The sequence below is a fragment of the Bidens hawaiensis genome, unplaced genomic scaffold, assembly GCF_021521415.1.
Source record: "Bidens hawaiensis isolate Kalapana, Puna unplaced genomic scaffold, B.hawaiensis_p1.1 tig00010069_1, whole genome shotgun sequence".
NCBI classification, from domain to species: Eukaryota; Viridiplantae; Streptophyta; class Magnoliopsida; order Asterales; family Asteraceae; genus Bidens; species Bidens hawaiensis.
Window position 1 is genome coordinate 47,314 of NW_027491760.1, and position 27,232 is coordinate 74,545.

A 27,232-nucleotide genomic window follows, 5' to 3' on the forward strand; every position below is an offset into this window, starting at 1 on the left:
TTCATTGTCTCTCTTCGGCCAGACTACATTCTTTTAGCCAGACCTACATTGACTTCAGATTTTCATTTTGGGCGCTCCACAGGAAACAATAGCGTTGGCTGTCATTGCAAAAGCAGAATTCTCAAACCTTTCAGGAATAAACACAAAGTCGTGTTTAATGATGAAATACGTTTAATAAATTTATTTGTACGTAAAACTTTCGTGGGCATGAGACCTGCATATTGTGTTAGGTACTACATCACTGGTACCCGGTCTGATTTTCTAAAATGCACATACCTGTTGTTTCGGTCAAAAATTAGCAAACTAACTTTTGATCAAATTAGTGAGTGAGGCGGGGTGCTTAATGGTAAAAAGATTGAACACGAGGATATGATTACGAGGGAAAAGCCCTTGATTATGATAATCTTCGTTCGGTCAAGAGTTTACAACGTAATATTTAGTCGAATCACTTCGGTTAAAGATTATGAACTTAATTTTTGGTCGAATTAACGCTTGATTATTATGATATCCGACACAAAAACCCCCGGACGGTGAAAACTATCACTGTCAATATTATTAGTAATAAAACCGGTGATTACAAAGGTTGGAGCTGATAAGTGATCATGAGCTAAGTGATACAATGATTAACAGTAGCTAAATGAGTGAGTTGCGTGTGACCTATCGATATTATCAGCTCAATATATAATAAGAGATTTACAACTGATATCCCGATTATTCCGGAAACCCTAGACTAAGTCTTTAACAAGCCGTTGCTGCCCACGTTGTTTGTTGACGAAGTTCAAGCAGTATTCCGTTGCAATCCACGTTCTTATAAACATATTTAACACGTGCTCTTATCTGCAAAACAATTAGATAATATAGGACAATTGAATTAGTCAACGTACCTTCCTCAGAATAACAGCTTAAGTCAACATCCTCAAGTTATGCTCAATTCCGAGGATAAAAATCCGCACCCAACAATTGCCTCCAATTTTTACAGATAAGGCGGGACAGCAGTAAAAATTTCAAATTTTGAAAAGTAAAATATCTTCTGTCAACTGAAAGGACGTGTACGCGGATCGAGGAAAGCCTATAACCGCCCTTCCAGGTTATAATTAAACCATTTCCCAATCTCAAATCAATATTTCTTCCATCGATTCAAAGCCAGGTCAGTCCTTCTTCTTTGTCTTCTTTATTTTCTTGAAATTTTCCTTCCGACCAAACAATAATGAGAAAGAGAACCCCTCGGGCGCCCAATCCTTTTTCCTTCGCAACCTCAGATGATTTCGTCGACCAAGGTCTCATTCTGGCGACCGACACAGACCAATGTCTTTTTAAAGATTTAGATATTAGGTTTCTGAAAGAATCGGGTTTATTACCTGTCGAAACCGTCATTAGGCCATACGATCCCAAAGTCAAGGCCGATTTTTCTTCTAAAACATGGACCTGCTTTTTCTATTACCCCTTTTCGATTGGCCTTTCATATCCGTTTTCCCCGCTCGTACAAGAGTTCTTTGATGTGACCGGATTCTCGTATTCACAAGTCATGCCAATGGTGTGGAGGGTTTTGGCAACGATAGATCGTTTGAACAAAACCCGTGGACTATCCATAGGTGTGCCTGAGATTTCCGCAAATTATAACCTTCGAACCCATGGATCCTTTCGCTATTGCCTTCAATCCAAGTCCATCCGTCTTTACATGGTTCCTAAGGTGTCTGGTAGCGACCCTGATTGGAAAAAACACTTCTTTTTCGTTCGCCGGGATTCTATTCCTGATGGGATGAGCTTGCCTACCAAATGGGTTCATAAGGGTAGGAGATCTGTAGGATAAAGCTTCTTTTTTCAAATGATTTATTTTGAGATGGTTTGTTTCTTGACAGTGGTGTTTGAGGACTTGATAAAGCTTAGGAAGGACACGATGAAAAGGCTCAAGGCATTGTTCAAGGTTCCAACAGAGGAAAGGGAGTTTTGGTTAGAGGAAGAAACAGGAGAAACAAGCGTGATTGCTGCAAAACCCGCTGAGAGCATGACTTCTGGTAAGTATTTTGGGGATATTAGATTTTCTAGGGATTTTGTTATCTTGAAAATAACTAGATAAATCGTTGTGTAGGGATGCCGAAGCCAAAATCTTTTAGCTTAGTTGATTTGGATGATTTCATTGAGGATAGGCTTGTGGTGAAGCAAGAACATTCCAAGACACTTTCTCCATCGGTGAGAATCCCGACAACTCGCCAAAAAAGCGCTGCACAAAAGGAGAGAAAAGCTACCACTTCAGCTGAGACCGAGGCCTTTGCTGACATGACCACCACTGATGATGTAGAGAAACTTCAAGCTCTTGCTAACTTCCTCGGAACAGTAAGTATTCTCGTTTTATCCTGAAAAGTAGTAATCTGCAGAAAAACTAATGTTAATTTGGGGATAACAGAAAGCCGAAAATTACCGTCAGATATCCCAGGATCCTGAACTGTCCAAGAGAGAGGTTGAAGCCAAGCTCGCCGACCTCCTACAAGCTGTTGACACAAAGGACAAGCTGCTCAAAAAGAAGGATAAAGAGATTTCAGATCTCAAAGCCTCATTTGAGTCGGAGAAGGCCGAGTTTCTTGAAGAGGCCAAGAAGTGTGCAGCCACCAGTATCTTGGAGTCGATGATCAAAATGTCTGAGGAAGTGCAAGCAAAAGGTCATGTGATGGACTCCTGGAATTCTACAGCTTGAAAGAAAAAGCTCAAGATGCTAAGGGGGGGGGGGAGAAGCTAGAAGAGGATGAGACGGCTGAGACTTCTGAAGTGGTCAAGGATGTTGGAGCTAGTGAGAATGTGAAGGAGATCAAGGCTGTAGAGGCGATGGATTTGGAGAAGAAGGAAGGTGACGATGCCGAAGATGGAAAGGTTTGAACCTGGTTTCCAGGTTGTTTTTATGTATTTTCAATGGTTGTTTCGAACAATTTCTATTATGGTTGTGTAAGGACAAGGTATTAGGTTCAGGATAATGGTTTGGGTGGAGGGATCCTGGTTTTAGGACGAAACCCAAACCGTCTTTTACTTTCTGCATTTTAGAACAATTATGATAGTTCGGGCGGATGGGCTCCGTTTTGAGTGAAACCCGGACTATCTTTTTCTGCATTATAATATCAGTACAACTTTTTATGACTTATATTGGCATGCTTTCATTTTTTCTGTTTTTAGAAAAATCTAAGTTTCATGAAAAATCTCTTAGTAATAGTTTAAGTTTTACCAGCGAACCAATATTGAGTCATAAACTTTAAATAATATAAAAGATAAAATTCTTGCAAATAGTAAATCATACCAGAACCGTGTATCGATTAGTCTGGAAATTTTCCAGACCGTCTTATCCTTGCAATAAGATCACTGTTTAGAATATTCTCCTAATCCTGTGGATACAACAATAGAATTATGACATTAGCATTATCCTGAAAATATTTTTAGAAATTCTGGCGACAAGGCCTAGATAAACTGGCGACAAGGCCCTTGAGAAGAGATGAAAAATCTCTAAAACCATTAGAAACGAACTTGCGACTAGGCCTTTTAGAAGAGATGTAAATCTCTTAAACCTTAAGAATGGACTGGCGACGAGGCCATTTAGAAGAGATGTAAATCTCTTTAACCTTAGATTATGGTACGTCTACCATAAACTTGTGATTCAAACCAATAGCCGAGGATAACGAGGTAACAAGTCACTATATTTCATGTGTTGGCCCCACCTCTCAAACTAAGGCCGAATAAATCATGCGCTACAGGCGTCTTAAGAAAAGACGAAAATCCCTTAAACCTCAAGATCCAAACCAATAGCCGAGGATAACGAGGTAACAAGTCACTATATTTCATGTGTTGGCCCCGCCTCTCAAACTAAGGCTGAATAAACGTGCTCTACAGGCGATTTTAAGAAGAGATGAAGAACTCTTCAACCTTAGAAGAAGTGAAAACCTCTCATACCTTAGGAATAAGCTGGCGACAGAGCCCTTAGAAACTGGCGACGAAGGCCTTGTTAATTTTATTCCATATGAGAATCCCACATATCTACAAAACAGTCAACTCTAAGTGAGGGGTGGGTGTTAGCCTTGCTAACACCCCTCCGATGCTTAAGTCAGTACCATGTTTGAAGAATAATAATATTAAAAATAAATAAAAGTATAGGTTTGAGTACATACCTTGACTGTCTAGTATAACAGTTATCCTCAGGATAGAAATCTTACATGAAATATTTTTTGAGATGTATAGCATTCCAAGCCCTTGGTAGTAAGTCACCATCCAAAGTAGACAACTTGTATGCCCCCTTTCCTGCTTCCGAATCGATCAGGTAAGGACCTTCCCACTTTGGTGCGAGCTTCCCATCCGTAGGATTGGTAGTATTTTGAAAAGCTTTTTGGAGAACCAAATCCCCTTCTTGAAACCTTCGAACTCTGATATTCTTGTTGTATGACTTTGCTATCTTCTGTTGGTAAGAAGCCATTCTGATCTTTGCCAAATTCCGGAGTTCTTCTACCGCATCTAGATCTTCGAGTAGACTTCGAGTGTTATCTTCGGGATTTTGATGAGTGACTCTGGCCGTTGGGATAACCATTTATGTGGGGATAACTGCTTCAGTTCCAAATACTAATGAGAAAGGAGTCTGACCAGTAGCATTCTTTGAAGTGGTTCTATCTGCCCAAAGAACGAAAGGGAGTTCCTCGGCCCACTTTCCTTTCTTAGACCCCAACTTTTTCTTCAGGTTATTGATGATGATTTTGTTGCTCGATTTGGCCTGTCCATTAGCTTGAGGATGGACAGGTGTTGATGTGATCATCTTGATTCCCCAACTGGCACAGAAGTTAGTTGTTCTCTTGCCGATGAATTGCAAGCCATTGTCACATACTATCTCTGCTGGAATCCCAAATCTGGTCAGGATATTGCGCTTGATGAATGAGATAACTTCTTTTTCTCTGACTTGAACAAAGGCTTCTGTCTCGATCCACTTCGAGAAATAATCTGTCATAGCCAACATAAATACTTTTCCTCCTGGATCTCTTGGTAATTTCCCCACGATATCCATTCTCCACTTCATAAAAGGACAATGGGATATAATAGGATATAATGGTTCTGCTGGCTGGTGTAAAATGTTGCTATGTCTCTGGCATGCATCACATTTATGAGAATAATTCATAGCGTCCCTCTTCATCGTTGGCCAGAAATACCCCGTCCTCAGGATTTTGGAGAATAGTGCTTTGCCCCCAGTGTGGTTTCCACAATCTCCATCATGGATATCTTGAAGAACTTCTTGAGCTTCTGCCTTCTCCAAGCACCTAAGATATGGTCCTGCAAAAGATTTTCTGTATAATATATCATTCATTATAGTATATGGGATTACCTTTGTGCGAAAAGCTCTTGAGTTTTCATCATTGGGGATAAATCCATCCTGAATATATTTCCTGATTGGGATAATCCAAGAATCTTCATTATCCTCAGGATTCTTGACTCCCACATCTTCGTCATCTTTTGATATTTCATTGACACCTTGCCATTCTATTGCTGTGCTCAGGATGTGTACGATAGGGATCTTGACACCTTCTGGTATCCTGAAGGATGAAGCTAAATATGCTAGGGCGTCTGCTTCAACATTGTCTTCCCTAGGTACCTGCGAAATATCAAATATTTCGAAACACTTTGCTAGTTTTTTGACTAGCTCTAGATATTCATTAGTCTTTCTCCTCTAACAGTATATGAACCATTAAAATGATTAGTTAATAATAATGAATCAACATGTACTTGAATAAACCTGATTTTCATGTCGATTACTAGTTGTAATCCTGCTATCAAAGCTTCATATTCTGCCTCATTATTTGTGGCTTGAAATCCGCAGGATATGGATTGAGGTATAATGTTCCCCTGTGGCGATTTCAACAGAATCCCGAGACCTGTTCCTCTAACATTTGAAGCATCATCAGTGTATAGAGTCCACTTATTTTTTGTTTCTTCAAGTTGTTGGACTTCCAAGTCTGCCTTTTCTTTAAGCTCACCGGTGAAATCAGCCACAAAATCTGCTAATGCCTGGGATTTGATAGCAGTCCTAGGTTCATATGTTATATCATATGCACTTAGCTTTACTGCCCATTTTGCCATTCTACCTGACATTTCTGGTTTTCTCAAAACAGACTTAATAGGATAGTTAGTTTTAACACATATAGGGTGAGTTTCAAAATAATGTCTAAGTTTAGTAGATGCCATAATAAGGGCTAAAATTAATTTCTCAAGATAAGAATACCTGGTTTCAGTATCCAAAAGACTTTTACTTACATAATATATGGGGTGTTGCTGACCTTCGAGATCCTTAGCCAAAACTGCACTTATAGCATTATTTGATACAGCAAGATATAGAGATAGAGATTCACCTTCCTCGGGTTTTACCAGTAGAGGAGCAGAAGAAAGATAAGCTTTTAAGGATGCTAAAGCTTCCTCATGCTTACTGGTCCACTCGAACCTTTTGTTTTTCTTCAGGATATCATAAAATTGTTTACATTTTTCTGAGGATTTGAATATGAACCTGTTGAGCGCTGCTATCCTGCCGGTCAGCCTTTGAACATCCTTGACCGATTCTGGGAATTTCAGATTTAGGATAGCTTGTATCTGTTCTGGACTCGCCTCTATCCCCCTTTTGGTGACCATGTATCCCAAGAATTTGCCATCCTTCACTCCGAAATGGCATTTCGAAGGATTCAGCTTCATGTTGTATTTGTCGAGGATATCAAATGCTGTCTTGAGATCTTTAAGGTGATCTTCAGCTTTCTTGGACTTCACAACCATATCATCAATATAGACGTCCATTGTGTCCCCCAGTTGCTCTTTGAACATCATGTTAACTAACCTTTGATAGGTTGCACCTGCATTTCTAAGTCCAAATGGCATAGCAATATAACAATAAATACTTGTGGGAGTCATGAAGGCCGTATCTTCTTGATCTGAAGGCTCCATCTGGATTTGCTGAAATCCTGAGGATGCGTCCATAAATGTCAACATCTCGTGACCAGCTGTAGCATCCACCATTGAATCGATGTGTGGTAGAGGGAATGGATCTTTAGGACAAGCCTTATTCAAGTCTGTGAAATCTACGCAAACTCTCCATTTGCCATTCTTTTTCTGTACAACCACCACATTTGCTAACCATCGGGGATATTGAACTTCCCTAATCATTCTACTTCCTCTTGAATGATTATGTTTCTTTCAGGTGCAAACTTTCTTCTCTTTTGACGGATTGGCCTGAAAGAATTATCAATTCCAAGTTTATGTGTTATAATATCTTTGGAAATACCTGTCATATCTTCATGTTTCCATGCAAATGTTGATCGCCTTGACTTGAGGAAATCGAGCAATTTTGACTCAATATCCTCAGGAATGTTAGTTCCTATCAGCACTTTGACTTCAGGATCCTCGGGATAAAGAGGTACTTCTTTAATTTCTTTTTCCCTGGCCTCCATTACGCCTCGTGCTGGCTTCTGTAATTTCTACGCCTTCTGGGGTTTGGCAGTACATTTCATGGAAGAGGTGTAGCAATTCTTGGCGTCTTGTTGGTCACTGATGATTTTGATAACTCCCCACGGACTTGGGAGTTTTACACATTGGTGATAAGTAGATGGGACTGCTTTCATCTCGTGTATCCAGGGTCTGCCTAATATAATATTGCAACAAGATAAACAGTTAATAACACAAAATTTTTGCATTTTATTTACCCCTTCTATATATATTGGGAGCTTAATCTCCCCAATAGTGTTTTTAGTTTCTCCACTGAATCCAACAAATACTGAGGAACTGGGGATGATCTCATCCTCAGGAATATTCATCTTTTTCAGCATGTCTAATTGAATAATGTTGACAGAGCTTCCGCCATCTATGAGGATCCTGCGAACATAATGGTTAGCCACATATAAAGTTATTACCAAACTATCATGATGAGGATCCTTGTAACATCCGGCCCCTCGCACCACCAATATTGTCCGCTCTGCCCACGAAGAGCTCACGGATTTGTTTTTGGTTGCCCAAAACGCGTTGGTGATTGAAGAGGCATGATATTTACTTATGAACCAATGATCTCTCTTGTCCACGGCCGATGTGGGATAGCCTAAGAGTGGGACGATGTTGTGTTTACCAAGGGTGTTACAGAATCTGTCACACCCCGACCAAAGGCGGCGGAACATGCCGTGGTGCAACGTGATTGGACAAATACACAAGACACTAATTAGAGTGACAATATTTAATTAACTCATTTTATTTCAACAAATCAATAAACAACACATTTCGTCCACACAAACAAATTGAATACAAGTAACATTTATATTGTTCGTTTTACTAATACCCTAATGGTCTTGGTAACGTTTTTTCGTCAAGTCCTCGAGTCAACAAAAGTCAAACCTGTAACATTTCATAAAATAAAGTTTGTCAACACAAAGGTTGGTGAGCAATTCATAAGTTTGAGCATATAAATATAGTAATAAGAAGCCACAACACTTGTATACAAAACAATGAATAAAAGCACTAGAGTTGGATAAATTGACAATTGCTAAACATATTAGCACCACCTAGCTATCTAGGATTTTATGACAATTGCTAAACATATTAGCACCACCTAGCTATATAGGATTTTATGAGAATTGCTAAACACGTTAGAACCACCTAGCTATCTAGGATTTTATGACAATTGCTAAACACATTAGCACCACCTAGCTATTCTAGGATTTTATAGTTATCGTTAATTGCATTACGTTAACGACACCTTGCCATGAGGGGTTGCCAAATGGTATAGGATTTATAGTTCCACCATCCAAAAGTGATAAACACATAAGCATATAAGCATGTAAGCATAGGACACCAAATCAAGCAATTATTCAGATAAAGTATACAATCATGTTTGTGGGTTTAAAGATTCAAGTAATTAAAGCATTTAGTTTAATAAGTATGAAATGTCACCCCAAAACGGAAGATGGAAAACGGGGTATGAAAGTACTCACATCGATTGATGAATCGAGAAACAAAATAGACACATAAATAAAGCTCAAACGGTAAACTAACATATCCGACTTGAAACGATAAACACCTTAGCTAAAATAAATAACGTAATATATATTAAAGAATTTGAAACCGTAAAATAAAATATATAAATGGGATGGTTCGGTAGTAAATCGGATTATCGGTTAATTGTTAATGATTAGGGACTCGTACTTAAATGATAATTAATATGAAAATAATATTATTTTATTTGGGCTTTTAAATAAGTAAACCAATATTAAATATAAACAAGACGGGTTTTAAATCAAGGTTCGGTTTTTATAGAAATGAATTGATAATAAAGTTTATAATAATATTATTAATGATAAGATAGTAATGATAATAATAATGCTAAAAGATATGTTTGGATATATATATATATATATATAAGATAATGATGTTAATAATAATAACAATAATTATTTTTAATAATACTAATATAGTATAATAATTATAACAATAATTATTATTAATAATACTAATAATAATAGTTATAGAATAGAAATCTTGGTATTAATCATAATGATGTTGATAAAAATTATAATAACAATAATAAATAATATTGATAGTAAATAATGATATCATACCCGATGTTGGCTCGATTTCTAAACGAGTTCATAAAATAGATATAATAATATTATTGTTAATAACAAATGATAAAAATATGATTTTACTAAATAATAATAATATGATCTTTAATAATAATAATACCAAAAAAAACCGATCTAGGATGACCCGAACCCGAGACCTCTAATTTAATAAACGTACCAACCAAACCGAACCAAAATAATTAAACCCAAGAACTTATTATATCCATTCCCCGAGTGTTCATCTTTTACCCCATTCATACCAACAACGCAAACCCGATTCGTTTCAAAGTATTTGACCAAAAAACATAACCGATACTACCAAGCCAATTATTAACAATCTAATTCCGACAAATCGACATATGTAAATTAATAATAACAAAACCCGAATTGAATTATACCTATTAGTCGTTCACGGGTCGAAACTGCCAGAGAGAGAGAGAGAAGAGAGTGGCGGAGCACCGACGGTACACGGCGGCCGGATCTTCAGTCGCCGGAAAAACGACAGAGAAGGGGAAAACGGGGTGGCCGGCGTCGGGTTGGGTTACAGGGAGGCGGGGAGTGGTGGTGTGCGGTGAGAGATGGTGGTGGTGGCCGGAATCGGCATCGCTGGAAAAAATGAGCCGTCAGGGGGCGGCGGCGGAAATCCAGAGAAGAAGAAAGGAGGTGCGGCTGTGGTGGAGGTGGTGGTGTCAGGTTACGCGAGAGATGATGGCTGGAATCGGGGTCGCCGGAGCTCGCCAGTCGCCGGAAAACGGCGCCGGACATGCGAGAAAGAAAGAGAGGTCGGGTGTGTGTGTTGTGAATTAGGTTTAGGTATTTTAAGTTTTATATATATATACATATTTACAGAAACACCCCCTTAAGTTTCAATCAATGTTTAAAACGACTTTAAAGGTTCTAAAAGCTTATAACAACTTAACGAAAATTAGTTTGAAACACTTATGTTTTTCTTGACGACTCTATAATATGACAAACATCGATTTATTGGTGATCAAAATATATAATATAATATTGTATAATAAATAAATAATGTTCTAAAAAAATGTTGAGTCTGGTTCACGTAATAAAAGTTTACAAAACGAAAACAACTCAAGACTCGAATTTGACGGATGTCACAATCCTGAACATCGACTTTATCGCTTTATCGAAGGATATAATCCTCTCTTTAGTGAGAATAGATGTCTTTGTGGCCTGTCAGCCACTTCTAACTTTCTTTGGTCAGCATTTCTCTTTGCAGCAGAATAAGAGGTTCCACAGATGTCGGATCCTCCGGATATGAACATGATTGTTCTTGCATCCGCTGGTGGAGGGGTCGGCTTTTCAGGAATTTTCTCGGGATCCTGCTATCTTCCCTTCTTCTTGTCAAGTAGCTCTTTCAGGTGGCTCTTGCTGAGAAGATAGTTGATCTCCCTTCTGAGTGCAATGCAATCATCAGTCAGGTGCCCAAAGTCTTCGTGGAAGGCACACCATTTTGATTTGTCTTTCCATGCTCCTGGTCTCTCCACTTTCCTTAGCCACCTGCTTTCTCACCTAAATCCTGCATGGCACACATTAATCCACCAATATCAACAGAAAAACAATATTAAGAGATTTTAGGATATTCTTCATCATTTTCCTCATCTACTGCATTAATCTTGGGGTTATCAGGCTTGTAGTAAGGCTTTGCTCTATATGATTTTTCCGGGGATTCGAATTTCCTGTTCGTCTGGTCATATTTTGGGATATCGACCTTAGAGTTTTTCTTGTCGTCTTCTAGCCTGATAAACCTCAGAACTCTGCTTCTTGCTTCGTCTAATGACCATCATAGAAAGAGGAACCTTTTTCTAACCCCAACTTGAGAGCTTCCATTGCTGAAGCTGGGTTTAGGTTCGGAATTTCCAGCGACTCCTTACTAAACCTGGTAATAAAATCTCTCAAGGATTCCCCAGGATTCTGGATAACCCTATAAAGATCACCTGTCATTTTCTCAAAAGTTCTACTGCAAGAAAACTGGTTATTAAACATGTTAACTAAATGAGAAAAGAATTGATAGTGTTAGGAGGAATAATCAGTAGCCATTTCATGGCTGCTCCGGTTAAGGTAGACCCAAACCCTTTGCAGAGACATGCTTCTTTGATTTCCATAGGGATTGGATTGATCTCCATACGTTCTCTATATTGTGCAACGTGTTCCTCAGGATCCGTCGAGCCATCATACAGTTTCATATTTGGGGTTTGAAACCGTTTTGGGATCTGCACGTCGCTAATTGATGGCACGAACCGGGATATCCTGTGACTATCAGTGAGAACTTCAGCTATGGGACGGATTATGCCAGGGACATTCGATATCATGTCCTTTAGCTTCTGCAATTCTCGGGCTAAGCCCGAATTTATGCATGCATCCTGCAAAAATCCTTGATTAGCATTAAATGGAACTGTATTGAAAGAGTTACCATGATTAACATTCTGAGGAGCGGCTTGGGCGATGTAGCTCGTATTCACAAACATAGTATTTCCTGGAGTGACAAATGGAGTGGTCGAGGTGTTAACCTGCATCGAGATGAAGTCTCCTTGGTGTATCTCGGAGGACCCAGCAAACTGCTGAGTCTGAGCAAATGGCTGTTGAGGATCGAAGGATCCTGATGGAGGTAATGCTGAGAATCCTGCTTGTTGCGGAAATTCTGAGGATACCACCTACTGATAAGGACCTAAGGATCCTCCCTGCTGCGACAATCCTGAGGATAACGCCTGATGATAAGGACCTAAGGATCCTCCCTACTGCGACAATCCTGAGAATACGCCTGCTGATAAGAACCAGCCTGATGGAACAATCCTGAGGATCCTGACTGTTGAAACAATCCTGAGGATCTAGATTGCTGGAACAATCCTGAGGATCCCCCCGACTGTGACAATCCTGAGGATCCTGAGTGCTGGAAGAGCGAGATCTAGGGTTGTACGCCGTGGTTGACTCTGGATGCACCGATCCTGAGGATCCTGGTGGAGTGAAATCCCGAGATCTCGGGATTAATGGCGTGAATTCTTCCGCCGGCTTCTTGGATTTTCTGATATCTTCTAGTTCCTTCACCAGCATTTGGTTGGTCTTGTTCTGGCAATCCATCTGTTCCTGTAACCGCTTATAAATAGACAAAAGTTCATTATTAGATATCATAACGGGATCCTGGGGATGGTCTCGATCCCGAAAATACTGGAGTAGCAGCTTTCTTCTGAATGTTGTCAAGTTTCTTTGGAATAACAGCAACAGAAGGAGGAGGAGGCATGGAAGGTTTCGCTGAGGATTCTGAGGCTGCGGCAGAATATGAAACAATCTTGGGTTGTGAAGACATGTTGTGGATATTGAGAGTAGGGTTTCGTTTGAGAATGAATAATGATCAAAGCACCGTTTGCCCCACGGTGGGCGCCAAATTGTTTCGGTCAAAAATTAGCAAACTAACTTTTGATCAAATTAGTGCGTGAGGCGGGGTGCTTAATGGTAAAAAGATTGAACACGAGGATATGATTACGAGGGAAAAACCCTTGATTATGATAATCTTCGTTTCGGTCAAGAGTTTACAACGTAATCTTTAGTCGAATCACTTCGGTTAAAGATTATGAACTTAATTTTTGGTCGAATTAACGCTTGATTATTATGATATCCGACACAAAAACCCCCGGACGGTGAAAACTATCACCGTCAATATTATTAGTAATAAAACCGATGATTACAAAGGTTGGAGCTGATAAGTGATCATGAGCTAAGTGATACAATGATTAACAGTAGCTAAATGAGTGAGTTGCGTGTGACCTATCGATATTATCAGCTCAATATATAATAAGAGATTTACAACTGATATCCCGATTATTCCGGAAACCCTAGACTAAGTCTTTAACAAGCCGTTGCTGCCCACGTTGTTTGTTGACGAAGTTCAAGCAGTATTCCGTTGCAATCCACGTTTTTATAAACATATTTAACACGTGCTCTTATCTGCAAAACAATTAGATAATATAGGACAATTGAATTAGTCAACGTACCTTCCTCAGAATAACAGCTTAAGTCAACATCCTCAAGTTATGCTCAATTCTGAGGATAAAAATCCGCACCCAACACATGTTACCTTAAGTACCTCCGTAACCATTTTTTTACTGTAAAACAATCTACTAATTCAGGGACTTTTAATTGTTATATTTGGTTAACATAAATAAAAATGTTACGGGGTATATAAAAAGAAAAATATTAATGTGTTTAGGAATCATAACAAGTTATTTTTATCAAATAACGAGATACTAGTGGACATACCGTAATAGGTAATTACCCGAAGATATAGAGTCAGGCTTAAAACATGGGTTTAAGTTATGTATGTGATTGTAGATTACTAATTTGCCAAAACATGAACTTAGAGGGTTAGAGCACACACAACATGCATTGTAACCAGAGGTCCGGTTCTAATTGGAGGTTGTCAAACTTGAGGATCCAAACTTGCTTGCGTTGTGAAGCTCAAGACGTCCATGAGCAATGATTGTGGCTGCAAACTAGAGCCAAACGAGTTGGTAGATTACTCGTACATACACATGTACATGCAATATACAAATAAAATTTTTATTATTTTTTGTAATGTGGTTTGTGAATGTTTGGTGTTATGAATTTTTTTTTTAAAGAAATTTCAAATCTAATGTGTCATGGACTCTTGGTGAGATGGAAGTTTATGAGTTTTAGCATAGTAATATTCTCAAATTTTAATTTTTGGGTCCAAATATCTTGCTTTTCTTTAGAGCTAGGCGGCTTATAGATACACAAAATATTTCCTAGTATTTCTAGTTATAAAGAGAAACATTTATCCAATTTGACATACCATATATTAAAATAACAAAATAACTACTTTTCATGATTTTCTCACACGACACAAATAACCTTCATATAGTTAAAAAAATATCAATCATAATTTACTTTCAGAATAATTTAAAGACATGAAATTTTATAATATTATTCATTTGAAAAATGTACAAGTTGCCATCCTAAAGACCAACCAAACATAGACGCGGTTTCAAGCTAGCCTTCCCATGCACCCATTGACTTTACTCTATCCTAATTCCACTACCTCACATACTATAAATGACTCACCCATCCACCCTTTATTACTCACCACAATACCACATCCATCAATTCCTCACACACATAATATTAATATTACATTACATGCATGCAATAACTTCACACTTATTCCATAAATAACATCTCCACCACCCTCCTCCTCCTCCTCACCGCCACCGCGCTCCTCCTCTCCTCCGCCTTCTCCGCCACCCCACCGCCATCCTCTGTATGCCAATACACCCCCTACCCATCCTTCTGCCGCTCAACCATCCCCATCAACAACTCTACCGCCAATGTCTACGACTATGGCCGCTTCTCCGTCCGCAAATCCATATCTGCAGCCAATAAATTCTCCGCATTAAACGATAAATACCTCCGCCGCTCCTCCACCTTAACCACGGGCGCAATAAGCGCGCTTCAAGACTGCCAATATTTAGCTGGAGTCAACATTGACTTCCTCATAAACGCATTCCAAACGGTAGGAAAATCACAAACCACACTCTCCGCAATGAAATCAGAAGACACCCAAACCATGCTTAGCGCAATTCAAACCAACACGCAAACATGCATTGACGGGATACAAGCCACCGCGTCTTCCTGGAGCTCCAAAAACGGCGTTTTGGCACCACTCGCTAACGATAACAAACTATACAGCGTGTCGTTGTCGTTATTCAACCGAGGGTGGGGCGTTAAGAACAAAAAACACTCCTCATTCACCCGTAGAAATAAAAAACACTCGGGTTTTAACAACGGACGGTTGCCTTTGGTAATGTCCGAAAGAACGAAAGCGATATTCGAGACTGCGGGAAGGAGGAATTTACTGCAGACTGATGATGGTGGTGATCAGGTGGTTATTAGTGATATTGTGGTGGTGAGTCAAGGTGGGTCTGGTAACTTTACAACCATTATGGATGCGATTAATATTGCACCCAATAAGTCTGAAGCTGCCGATGGGTACTTTTTGATTTATGTAACGGCTGGTGTTTATGAAGAGTATGTTAATATTCCGAAGAATAAATATTATTTGATGATCATCGGAGATGGGGTTAATCAGACGGTGATCACCGGAAACCGCGGTGTGGTGGATGGCTGGACCACTTTCAATTCTGCTACATTCAGTAAGTAATTAATTAGTTACTCGTATTAAAATTTAAGGAAAAATCACTAAAATAATTACGTTTTTTTTAATTAATAGCAAATGTCTGAATATGAATATCTAGGATCACCTTGCTAAAATAATAATAATTGTATAAAAACTTATTTTTCTAAATAAATTCCGATCAACTACTTTAAAATATATCAGTTAATACAAACATATTTAAACATATTTTAACGTTGGAGTCAGTGACGGACCCAAAATTTTTTGTCAACGGGGTCCTAATTTTTTCGGTTTACAAAATTTTCGGGTCTGGTCGAGGCAAGGAACATAATAAAACACGAAAATATGGTATCATTGGAAACGAGTAAGTAGAGAGAATTTAGATTAGAAACTAGATATAACATAGACTTTTAACTCATTTTTATTAATACCCGAAAAACATAAACCTAATCTATATATATGGTCTTACGTACATGACCAAAACATGAAAAACTAACACTGACACAAATAAATGATTAATTATAAAATACATACACAAGATAAATAATAAAAAAAAATATGCAAAACTCATGTTATCATTATATATGTTGTATGGTGATAATAACTATATGAGAGAAATTAAAGAAAAAGACAAATATCCTAACTAAAATAACTAATATTGAATAAGATATAGAACAAAAAAAACAACAAAAACATAGTGTGGTGAGGCTTGAACCTGCAAACTCTCAAAGAAAAAATAAGAGATTTTCCACTAGACCAGTTCAATCATGATAGTATGGGTTCAAAGTATTAATTTTTATGGGGTCCTTACAAAATTTAATATACCACCTCTAAATAATTTTCAAAAAACATTGGTGTCCCAGGACCCCGACCAAACCTATATGGGTCCGCCCCTGGTTGGAGTAACTGATTTTTAAAAAGGGCTTGTGACATACCTTATCGTCCATTTGACTTAAGTCTTGATAAAAACACCATAATTTTATTAAATATAAACTTTTTTTTAGCAATTCTCCTATATTAAATGAATATCTGCTTCATTGACGTGGGAGATTATGAACATAGCATATGAAAACCTAAAACAAATTTTTAACTTAAAAACAAGAATATAAAAAAAAAACATGCAAACCATTGTTTTTATAAGACCATTTATAAAACAAATCTAGTAGTGTTTTTTATAAAAAAAAAAAAAAAGAAAGAAATTAAGACCATTTATTTTACCAACTAGTGAAAATGTTAACCTTCAAAAATTAAATATTATAACATTTATAACGGAAAACAAGAAACTTCAAACCATTGTTTTTTAAAAAATTTTGACTATTTATTTTACCAAACTTATTAGTCAAGATGTTACTATTCAAAAAATTATAAATTTATACAAAAAGTTGACTTTTTCAACTCTTTTTTACTACTTTTACACCAGAAATTTGACTATTTTAATCTTTGCTTTACAGTCGTGACAGCGCCAAACTTCGTAGCAGTCAACATAACAATTCGTAACACCGCGGGAGCAATAAAGCACCAAGCCGTCGCCTTACGAAACGGCGCCGATTTATCGACATTCTACAGCTGCAGCTTTGAAGGCTACCAAGACACGTTATACGCCCACTCCTTGCGACAATTTTACCGCGAATGCGACATATAAGGCACGGTAGACTTTATATTTGGCAACGCGGCAGTCGTGTTACAAAACTGTAACCTCTACCCGCGGTTACCAATGTCGGGCCAATTCAACGCCATCACGGCCCAAGGTAGAACCGACCCGGGTCAAAACACCGGGACCTCGATCCAAAACTGTAATATTCGGGCCGCGGAAGACTTGGGTTCAGCCAAGACGTATCTTGGGCGACCGTGGAAAGAATATTCTAGAACGGTTTATATTAAGACGTTTATGGACACGTTGATTGAGGGCGCGGGGTGGCGGGAATGGTCGGGTGATTTTGCGTTGAATACGTCGTATTATGCGGAGTTTGATAATTCGGGTCCGGGTTTAGATACAAGCCGTAGAGTTACTTGGCCCGGGTTTCACGTAATAAATGCAACTGACGCGGTAAATTTTACCGCGTCTAGCTTTGTGATGGGTGATGAGTTTTTACCGCAAACCGGGGTACCTTACAACGGTGGATTGTGATTCTTGAGTACAAATGTACAGGAATTAACAGTTGACTCATTGTAACACGGGTGATTGATTTGTTCTTTTATTAAATGAGAGATGTATTAACATTTAATAATTATAAAATAGTTGAATTTGTAATAAAATAGTTGGTTGGGGTTGGGTTAGTTCGAGTCAAGTTTTTCGGATGTTCTTTAATTTGGATTCAGATGAGTTCGAGTCGGATTCGGTATTCGGTTAAGAAACACACCCTCATGGACAATGATATCTTTATATGATAATACATGTGCAGTTTGTGTGCACAATTATTACATTACTCGTGTTTCGAATAGATGTGAACATATGTTACTACATAAGGCTGAGGGGTGTGGGGGGCTCTAACGGGGGCGCGAGTGGGGGCTCCAGCCAATAATATTGTGACGTGTGGCAGAGAGAAAAACTGGATAAGATGGGTGATGGAGCCCCCGCTGGAGCCCCTGGCCCTGGTGTGGAGGGGCTCCAGCGGATTTTTTTTTTATTTTTTTATAAATATATTCAAAAAACGTATTATTAAAAAAACTCATAAATTATTAAAAAAAACACACATTAAAAAAAAACACATTAATATCTAAAAATAAAAAAAAAATTAAAGTACTAAAAAAACATTATTCTTGCGACCCCGAAAAAAACATCGATTGGTCTGGTGACGACCATAAATCGTCGTAACTATAACCTGAATCTAGGTTTGGGTACCAATTTCCAGACATGTTTTTAAAAAAAAGTTTGGAAGATGGGTTGATTTTGGGTTTTTTTTGAAGTTGTGGTAATTGTTTTATGTGATTTTGGGTGTGGTAATTGTTTTAGGTGATATGGGTTTATATATAGGAAGAATAATTTTTTTTATTAAATTAAAGAGCCCAACGGCTCATTTGTGTACTCCCAACGGCTATGTCACGTCTCCCAATGCTCCTTTACGCCACCTTTCTCCCGCGACCCACCTTGCGCCTGCTTTGAATTCCGTGCTCGCGCCCCTCTCGCGCCCCTCTCGCGCCCCGGTGGTGTGGTGCTCGCGCCTAGGGGCGCGAGCGGAGGGACTCTCGCGCCCCCGCTGAAGCCCCACACCTCTCAGCCTAACAATAATAAAAAAGATGTTATCATGAATATCTGTCGTAAAATTGGAAGCATCTCAAATGCATTTGTATGCTTTTAATGAAGACAACAATATATAATGAATGCCAAGACTTCTGACCACATTGGGAACCAAATTTCCATAATCATTGCATATTTTAAATAGACTTTACAAATGTTAGCAAAATTCCACCGTCCGTTTTCTAAACGAATTTGATCGGGATCGATTTCGTTCATCATCGTTTCAATACCAAAATCTGGTACATGAATGAAAAGAGAAAACCAAAAAATAAAATTAAATAGAATCATGATATGCCTAAAAGAATATATACACATGTTTTACTTCGATCGAAAACCATAAAACATATATCAACAATCGTTCTGATTTTACTGATACCAGTATCAATGTTGCTCGGTTAGAATCATTGTGGTATCAGTTCGGTTTGTCACTGTACCGGTACCATACCAACACTCGCAACAACTTATGTTGCATGAAAGATACTCGTCTAGCTAGAAGCTAGAAGGAAGAAAACAACGAAGCAAAGAGGCCAAAAGATTTGAAACTATACTAGTCCTTCCATGGTAATGTGTTGTTTTTTTTTTCTTTTCTTTATTCGAAGATTTGATGTCCTTAAAGATTTTCTCCACCTTTACCGGTTTGTCTATTAAATAAGTCTTGTTTCTTGACGCCAAATCCACAAACAAGCAATAGAAATAATCCCGAGATCATTCATGTTTGAACTTCACCTTTCATAACTGTGTTGTGTAATTTGAGAAGACCTCTTACCTAAAAGGCAAAATGTTGAGGAACTTTACACCAGCTACTAGGAGTGTGTGTATGGGTCAGTTTGGGACGGTTTTGGGCAAAACCCATAATCATAACCAATATGTCGGTTAATGGATAATCATAAACATAACTGATCCATTATGGCGGTTTCGGTTAGTCGGTTTCGATGGTTATAACGAGTCGGTTAACCATAGCCAAGACAATATAACTGAGCCTAAAAGTTTGGTACCAAATAACACGACATGACATCATCCAACAAAATATATATTCGGTAGCATTAATACGAAATATTCAAAAAAACGACTTTATATAATCCATCCATTAATGATATTCAAGTTAATTCGATTACTAACGTTGAACCGAAAACATAAAAATGTCAATCCGAGATGTTTGGCGAAAGTTAATCCCAAACATATTGTTAGTTAAATAAAGGGTCGGTTCGGTTATGGCGGGTACGGAATTATATTTAACCAAAACCGACCCGTATTTGACGGTTTTCAAAAAAAATTTAAACTGACCCACTGGTTATGCCGGCTATCAGTTACAATCGGTTTGATTACGGTGGTCATGGTTCAGTTAACGGTTATGACGGTTAAGTTGCTCACTCTACCAGCTACTAACAAGTTGTCAAATCATTGTTACTATATAACAAGATTTTTTTCTTGCCATTGCATTCTCCCCATAAGAACTTTAATCTAAGAATCTCCAAACCATCGATAACTTTACAAAGAGCATCGTATAAAGAAAAATAACATATTGGGAAGCTTTCTAACATCATAGACACTATAAATTATACAAGTTTTAATTTTTTAAAGAGAGTTACATATACATTTAGGCATATTTATAAAAATAATATATAAGTAGGCAGTTTGTTAAGTTATACCAGTTTAGTTAAAGATAATTTTTTTTAACAAAAATATGATTTATTTTTATTTAGTTTCTATAACTTCGTTAATAAGAAATTTGATAAGCTTTCTGGGCCTAACCGTTCAATAATAATGTATTCAGAAAAATAGTGGGTCATTACTCCATTTCAACGTGTTTAAACTGTTTTTATGTGTGAAAAACTTTTGATAATGGTTCAACACAAAGTAGAATGCTTTACATGAAGAAAAATCAATAACCAAAAGTGGTTGTAGCCTAGCGCTATTAAGGCGCGTATATAGTAGTAATCCTTAGGCTGAGGGGTGTGGGGCTTCAACGGGGGCGCTAGAGCCCCTCCGCTCGCGCCCCCAGGCGCTAACACCACACCACCGGGCGCTAACGGGGGCGCTAACGCGAAAATTCATGCAGGCGTGAGCCTGTTAGAGGGAGAAGAGAGAGAGGAGCTTGTTGAATTTTAGAAAAAGAGCCGTTGGGCTCTTATTAAATTAAAAAAAAAAATTTCCTATATAATACCCCATTTCACCCATTTTTATACCACAACTTCAAACCTTCCCCCAAAATCAATTCATCTTCTCAACTTTTTAAAAAAAAATGGCTGGAAATTGGTACCCAAACATTGATTCAGATTATATTTACGACGATTTATGGTCGTCACCGCACCAACCGATGTTTTATTCGGAGCCGCAAGAATCATCCGGCTTTCAACCATCCAACACACAACCGTCTCCTAACTTTGTTGTTCCGGAGACACAAGAATCACACGGTGAAGCTACGGGACCAAAAAGACGCGTCCACCGGAAAAAACAACTTGCAACGGACGGGTCGGGACCGGCTTCGACTCCGAGGACGAAACGGAAAGCCACTCCGTGGTCATCGGATGAGAAGGAAGCCTTGTGTCGGGCTTGGATAGTCATTTCTGAGGATCGGCGTTGCGGTAATTGTTTTAACGTTTTTAAAAATGATTTTTAATAAAAAAGTTAAATATAAAAGTTAAATGGAAATCTAATTTATTTATTCATTTTGCAGCCGACTACCAAAAGAGCAAGATTTTTTGGACAAAGGTTAGGGAGACGTTCTACATGCTCGTTGGGAGTACAGAGCGGAACGCCGATATGATTTCGGGTCGGTGGTCCGAAATCAGAAAATTTGTCGGCTTGTTTACTAATCTTTTCAACAGGAACAACGGTCGTATGAGACCAAGTGGCAGTGATGATTTGGCGGTTTACAATTTCACGGTCGAAGAGTGGAAGCAGGAGTGTTTGCGGAGGTATGAGATGGTGAAGACGTGGGACGATTTATTGTTGTGGGAGAGGTTGAAAAGGTGTTCCAAGTGGGTTGAGCTGGTGGCGCCGGACTTTGATACGGAAGTAAGGGCGAAACGGACTAAAACTAGTTCGTCTGGAGCGTATAGCACTTCAACCGGGTCGGATTACCGCGTTGGATTCGACCTAAACATTGCGAAGGAGGAAACGTCTCCACCGCCGAGGAGGCGGCCATTGGGAAGGGACGCCAAGGGGAAAAAACCGGCTGAGGGGGAAGCCGTAAACATCGCCAATCTTGTTGAATCCCTCAATAAATTCAACAAAACCATGGAGGTGGTCTCTAATGACAAAAAAGAAAAAAGTCGAATGAGAGATTTGGACTTTCTTACTAGAGACTTCAGTAACCTAAATCCGGTCGATCAAATGCTAATGGAAAAGCAAAAGGAACGTATCCGAAAGAGGTTGATCGAAGAAGACCAAGTCGAAGAATAAGAATAATGTTTTTTTTAGTACTTTAATTTTTATTTTATTTTTAGATATTAATGTGTTTTTTTTATTAATGTGTGTTTTTTTTTAATAATTTATGAGTTTTTTTAATAATACGTTGTTTGAATATATTTATAAAAAAATTAAAAAAAAATTCGCTGGAGCCCCTCCACACCAGGGCCAGGGGCTCCAACGGGGGCTCCAACACCCCCCTTATCCAGTTTCTCTCTCTGCCACACGTCATAATATTATTGGTTGGAGCCCCCATTAAAGCCCCCCACACCCCTCAGCCTTACCAGATGGTTACGGGTTATAGTCAACGTTGGTCAATGTCTAGATTTAGGAGTGAATTAAAGGGAGTGTGAGTTACCCGTTTAAAAAAACAAAAAGAAAACAATACTTTTAGAATTTTAAATATCTTAGTTTTGAACACGTGCTTCATGTGTTGGCGAAGGACGATGAGCAAAACATTTCAGATAGTTAATTTGAAGCGAGGCAATCCCATAAAGTAGTCAAAAGAGGATAATTTCCGCATGCGGCACCACTTCATGTCACATATCTATCACTTGTGAGGTAGTCGCCATTAGTTAGGGTTATATGTGAGAATGATTATTGAGTTGTAGGTAAATTAAAAAAAAAAATAAGATGATGCCAAGCTTGAACACCACAGTTAGTATCATTGTAGGCAGTGAGAATAAATTTCAGATTTCAGAGTTTGGATAATCTGGAGACACTAAGTAAAAATGTAAGGATAAGATGTGTTGAAAATGTAAATACCTGGATGGCTAAGTCGTTTGTTTAGAGCATTCTCATTTAACCCTCTATCTAGAGCTGTGCAAAACCGGATATCTGAACTTTCGGATATCCGAAACCGGATATCCGAAACTTTCGGCTGCGGTGTGAAGTGAAAGAGAAGAAGAGGCATACTGTGTTGTGTTATGTGTTTGTGTTATTTGTTTGTGTTAGGTGTGTGTTACAAAAGGGAGAGTTTGTAATATATATAATATAAAATAAAATTAAAATACCGGATAATTCGGATATCCGAAAAATATGAAAACTATTATCCGAATCCGAATCCAAATTTTCGGATATCCGGGATTCGGATATCCGAAAATTCGAATAGTTCGGATACGGATAGTCGGATAATTCGGATACGGATTCGGATGGTTTTGAACACCCCTACCTCTATCCCTAAATTCAAAATTACACTAAAACACACCATATTTTCTCTCTCATTTTCAATTATATAATACTTTTTAATATCTTTATCATTATCATTTCTCTCTCATTCACTCACAACCACTTTAAAAATATATTAAAAAGTTATAGGGGGTGAATAGTAACTTTTCAAATATACAGAAAAATCACTACATTTTCTAAAATAAAAAAACCCTTCACTCACAACACCCTAAATCACTCTCTAAATTATAAAAACACTTCTCACATAATATCATTGTTGTAAAAGTAGGTTTCCAAGGCTGAATACTCCCCGAGTACTCACTACAAAGTATGTTGTCGGGGCGAGTTTCTTTAATTCCGCCTAATTACTAAGAATTGACTAAAGGTGGTCAACCTTAGTCAGAATCGCAACTAGTCGGTGAACTTGAGCCGATTTTGGCTTAAAAAAATAAAACATAACTCATATTTCTTTAAAATTAAAGAATAAATATCATTATTTTACTTAATGGCTAACAATTTTAAGAATAATTTATTATTTAAAAGTGTATTTCTCTTATTTATATTGATATTTACCTATGTTGTTATAAATACTAGTAAATTTGTGATATTTGACATATATATAATATCCAAAAACAAATTTTCTTTATATTTACTATGTCCGAGTACTCTCCGAGTACTCCCCGAGTACTCCGATTACGCCCAACTCCTATGTAAACCGCCTAACGACTTTTGCAACCTTACGTAATATAGGTCCTGTGCACAAGGGCTTGTCCCCCTGGTTGATCAATATTTCAGAAAGCTTGCATTCTCCATTCAAGCTTCGACTTGTGTCTCTTGCTTTTACATCCATATGCCACTTTGGTCATAAAAATTCCTTGTTAACCATTTGTTCTACGGTGGTTAAGGAGCCCTTGCCAATCTCTCCTTGTCTCAACTAGTTGACATTTGTAAATGCCAAACTTGTCACTATCTTTGTTTGGACTGATATGTATTGCTTCGAGACGAAGACCACATTTGTCCTTGAGTTCGGTCGTTGACTATGATCAATATTGTATCGTCACGAATAAGCAGAGATAACAGATATAGAATAGTTTTCTCTTCTGTATTAGTAAGGATTCAGAATATATTGTTTACTTTTAAGTGTCTAAAAATTAATGAGTACACAAAATTATTTGTAACATAAACTTTTAAATCTTACCTAGACTACGACTTCATTAACTAAATCCCACAAAGCTAAACTCAAGAGTGATGTGTTACCAACATTATTGCTGGAGGTAATGATTAAAATTTTTAATTATGTGCACACTAGTGCCTAATAGCAAAGATTATGTGCCACTTAGAGCGCAATTATGACAATAACAAGTTGCAAATCCTCTTCTCTAACTTAAATAACTTAGTGAATCCTTAAATAAACTACGAATATGTCATGTGAAGAAACACTAATTGACCCCGGGCAGATTACGGATAATCTGGGGGTTAAATAGATGTTTCCCACGAGGGGTTATGTCCGGCAAAGATGGTTCTTCTGGTGACCTGCAAAACAGACACCGTGAGCTCGTCACTGAGAAGGGGGGGGTACCTCCTTGTGACCACCCTCCGGCGTGAGAATCAGACTAGATTGCTCTTGAATATAAGTGTATATTAAGAGATTGCTAGAGAAGATAAGATGTGATAAGGTAATGTAATGTGTCCATACCATTCCAAGGTGTTGGAGTATTTATAGCCGAAGGTAGGTTTCCAAGAAGGTACAGCCGGCTGAATAGTATTCCTGTTCTGCCAACTGTGGGCTACGCACATGCCATGCTGGCAGTTGGTGGGTAGGCAGCGGCTGATAGGGACCAGGCCTGCTGTGTACTATTCCTTTTCCACCAACTGCAGGCTATGCACGTGCTACGACAGGTTGGTGAGTAGGCAGCGGCTAATAGTGACAGGGGTTGGTGAGTAGGCAGCGGCTGATAGTGACCAGGCCGGCTGTGTACTATTCCTTTGTCACAGTGAGCTGTCGCTGCTTTGGTCAGACCTTTTGTCCATACCTCGTCAGGTACAGTACAAAAGGTCCTCCAGTAGCGTACGGACTGGCTCATTTGGGCGGGAGTATTCCCGGCTTTGGGCGGGAGTGTTCCCGGCTTGCTCACTCCTTCTTCAGGTGACATTACTGAATTATTTAAGAGTTAAGTGCCTTGTGCGTGTAGCCTTGCTGCGCAGCTAGCCTTCCCTGATGGCTTGTATCCGCAGCTGCGGGAACAGGCGGGGTACTTCACCATTGGGAGGCTTTTCCTGCGGGAACAGCTTGCGTACTGCGCGTAAGGACGTCACGTCTCTGAGCATGGTGGGTCCTGCGGATCCAGTTGGTTTCTGCGCAGACGTCTCTATTCAAGGTGAGTCTTGCGAGTTTAGCCTTTGCGCAGAAGTCCCTGTTGAAGGTGAGTCTTGCGGGTTCAACTGCGCAGACGTCCCTCTTTGAGGTGAGTCTTGCGGGTCCAACTGGGCTCTGCTGGGACCTACCTCTTCATCATGCTTTGACACCACTTTATGAAATTAAATTTACAAGTAAATGTAAACAGAAATGAGGGAAGTATATCCCATTCTAAATAGATCGATAAATGTCTAGTGTGGTGACTTATACCCTGGACGCACAAGTTTAACCTATTTAATTCATAAAACAAATTCAATAATTTATTTAGAATCAAGTATTAGAAATAAAAAGAATAACAAACAAAAAAACACATGTTTATTGACTATTTTAGTTTTATTTTCAGTTAACTTAGATTGATAACTTAAGATTATACTAATTTTAATTACACTGTTCAGTGATCCCTTGTAATTTTTACAAACACCCTAGATTATTGAATGACAAATGGATTTTGAAAACCAACAAACACGTTATCAAACGGAATAAAATTCTAACTTTACTTATAGAAAAAGTGGATATTTCTATATCAGAAAGTTTTTAATTAAGTTTGATAAGTATTTATGCCTTTAATTAAACAAATGGAGTTGGGCTTCTTAACTTAAAGCCCAAATTGGTGAGCTTAAGAAAAGGGTGGCCCAAAGGAAACATGACCCGTGATGGCTAAAGCAAGAACCAGACGACTCGGCTATGGTGGGTGTGAGTTAATTCGGTAACAGTGTAACAGGTTCAAATTTGTTTGTGGTGTTAAATTATTCTGATAATTTAACCAAGTGAACCACACATATATAATGATATCAATCAAAGTCATTTCTAAGAAGCGTTAAAAACTTTAGGTCGAAGACCAAAAAAAAAAAAAACAAATTGTGCCTTAAGTAAAAGAGTTTTGGTTTCATTTCGGAACTAAAAAAAAGAACTTTTAGAAACTAATAACAACCAAACATTTTTTTAATATTTTATATATGTTATTATTTGAAACTAGTTTTGTCATATATAAAAAAAGTTCCATGTGTACGTTAACTTTCTCCTATATATAATATGTTTTAAAAAAAATCCAGGCCTACCGGGGTGATCAAGTCAGGGACGGTCGACGTCTCGCCCCCCTTCATAGGGGCCGGCTAACAATTTTGTTCCTGGTCTGCCAACTCTAAATAGTACACATGCCAACTCATTCATGTGAAAAATACAACTTCCTATTATATTCTAACCATGTGAGCAAATATAAAATGCCCATTGATCAACCG

At 38.3% G+C, this 27,232-nt stretch overlaps 1 pseudogene across 1 annotated transcript; it reads left to right on the forward strand.

Annotated features, from left to right (window-relative positions):
• Positions 1–14,805: 14,805 nt before the first annotated feature.
• Positions 14,806–17,966, forward strand: LOC143534152 (putative pectinesterase/pectinesterase inhibitor 41 pseudogene; annotated as a pseudogene). The gene is made up of 2 exons (XR_013135482.1): positions 14,806–15,781; positions 17,214–17,966. The product of XR_013135482.1 is annotated as a putative pectinesterase/pectinesterase inhibitor 41 pseudogene (transcript).
• The last annotated feature ends 9,266 nt before the right edge of the window (positions 17,967–27,232 follow it).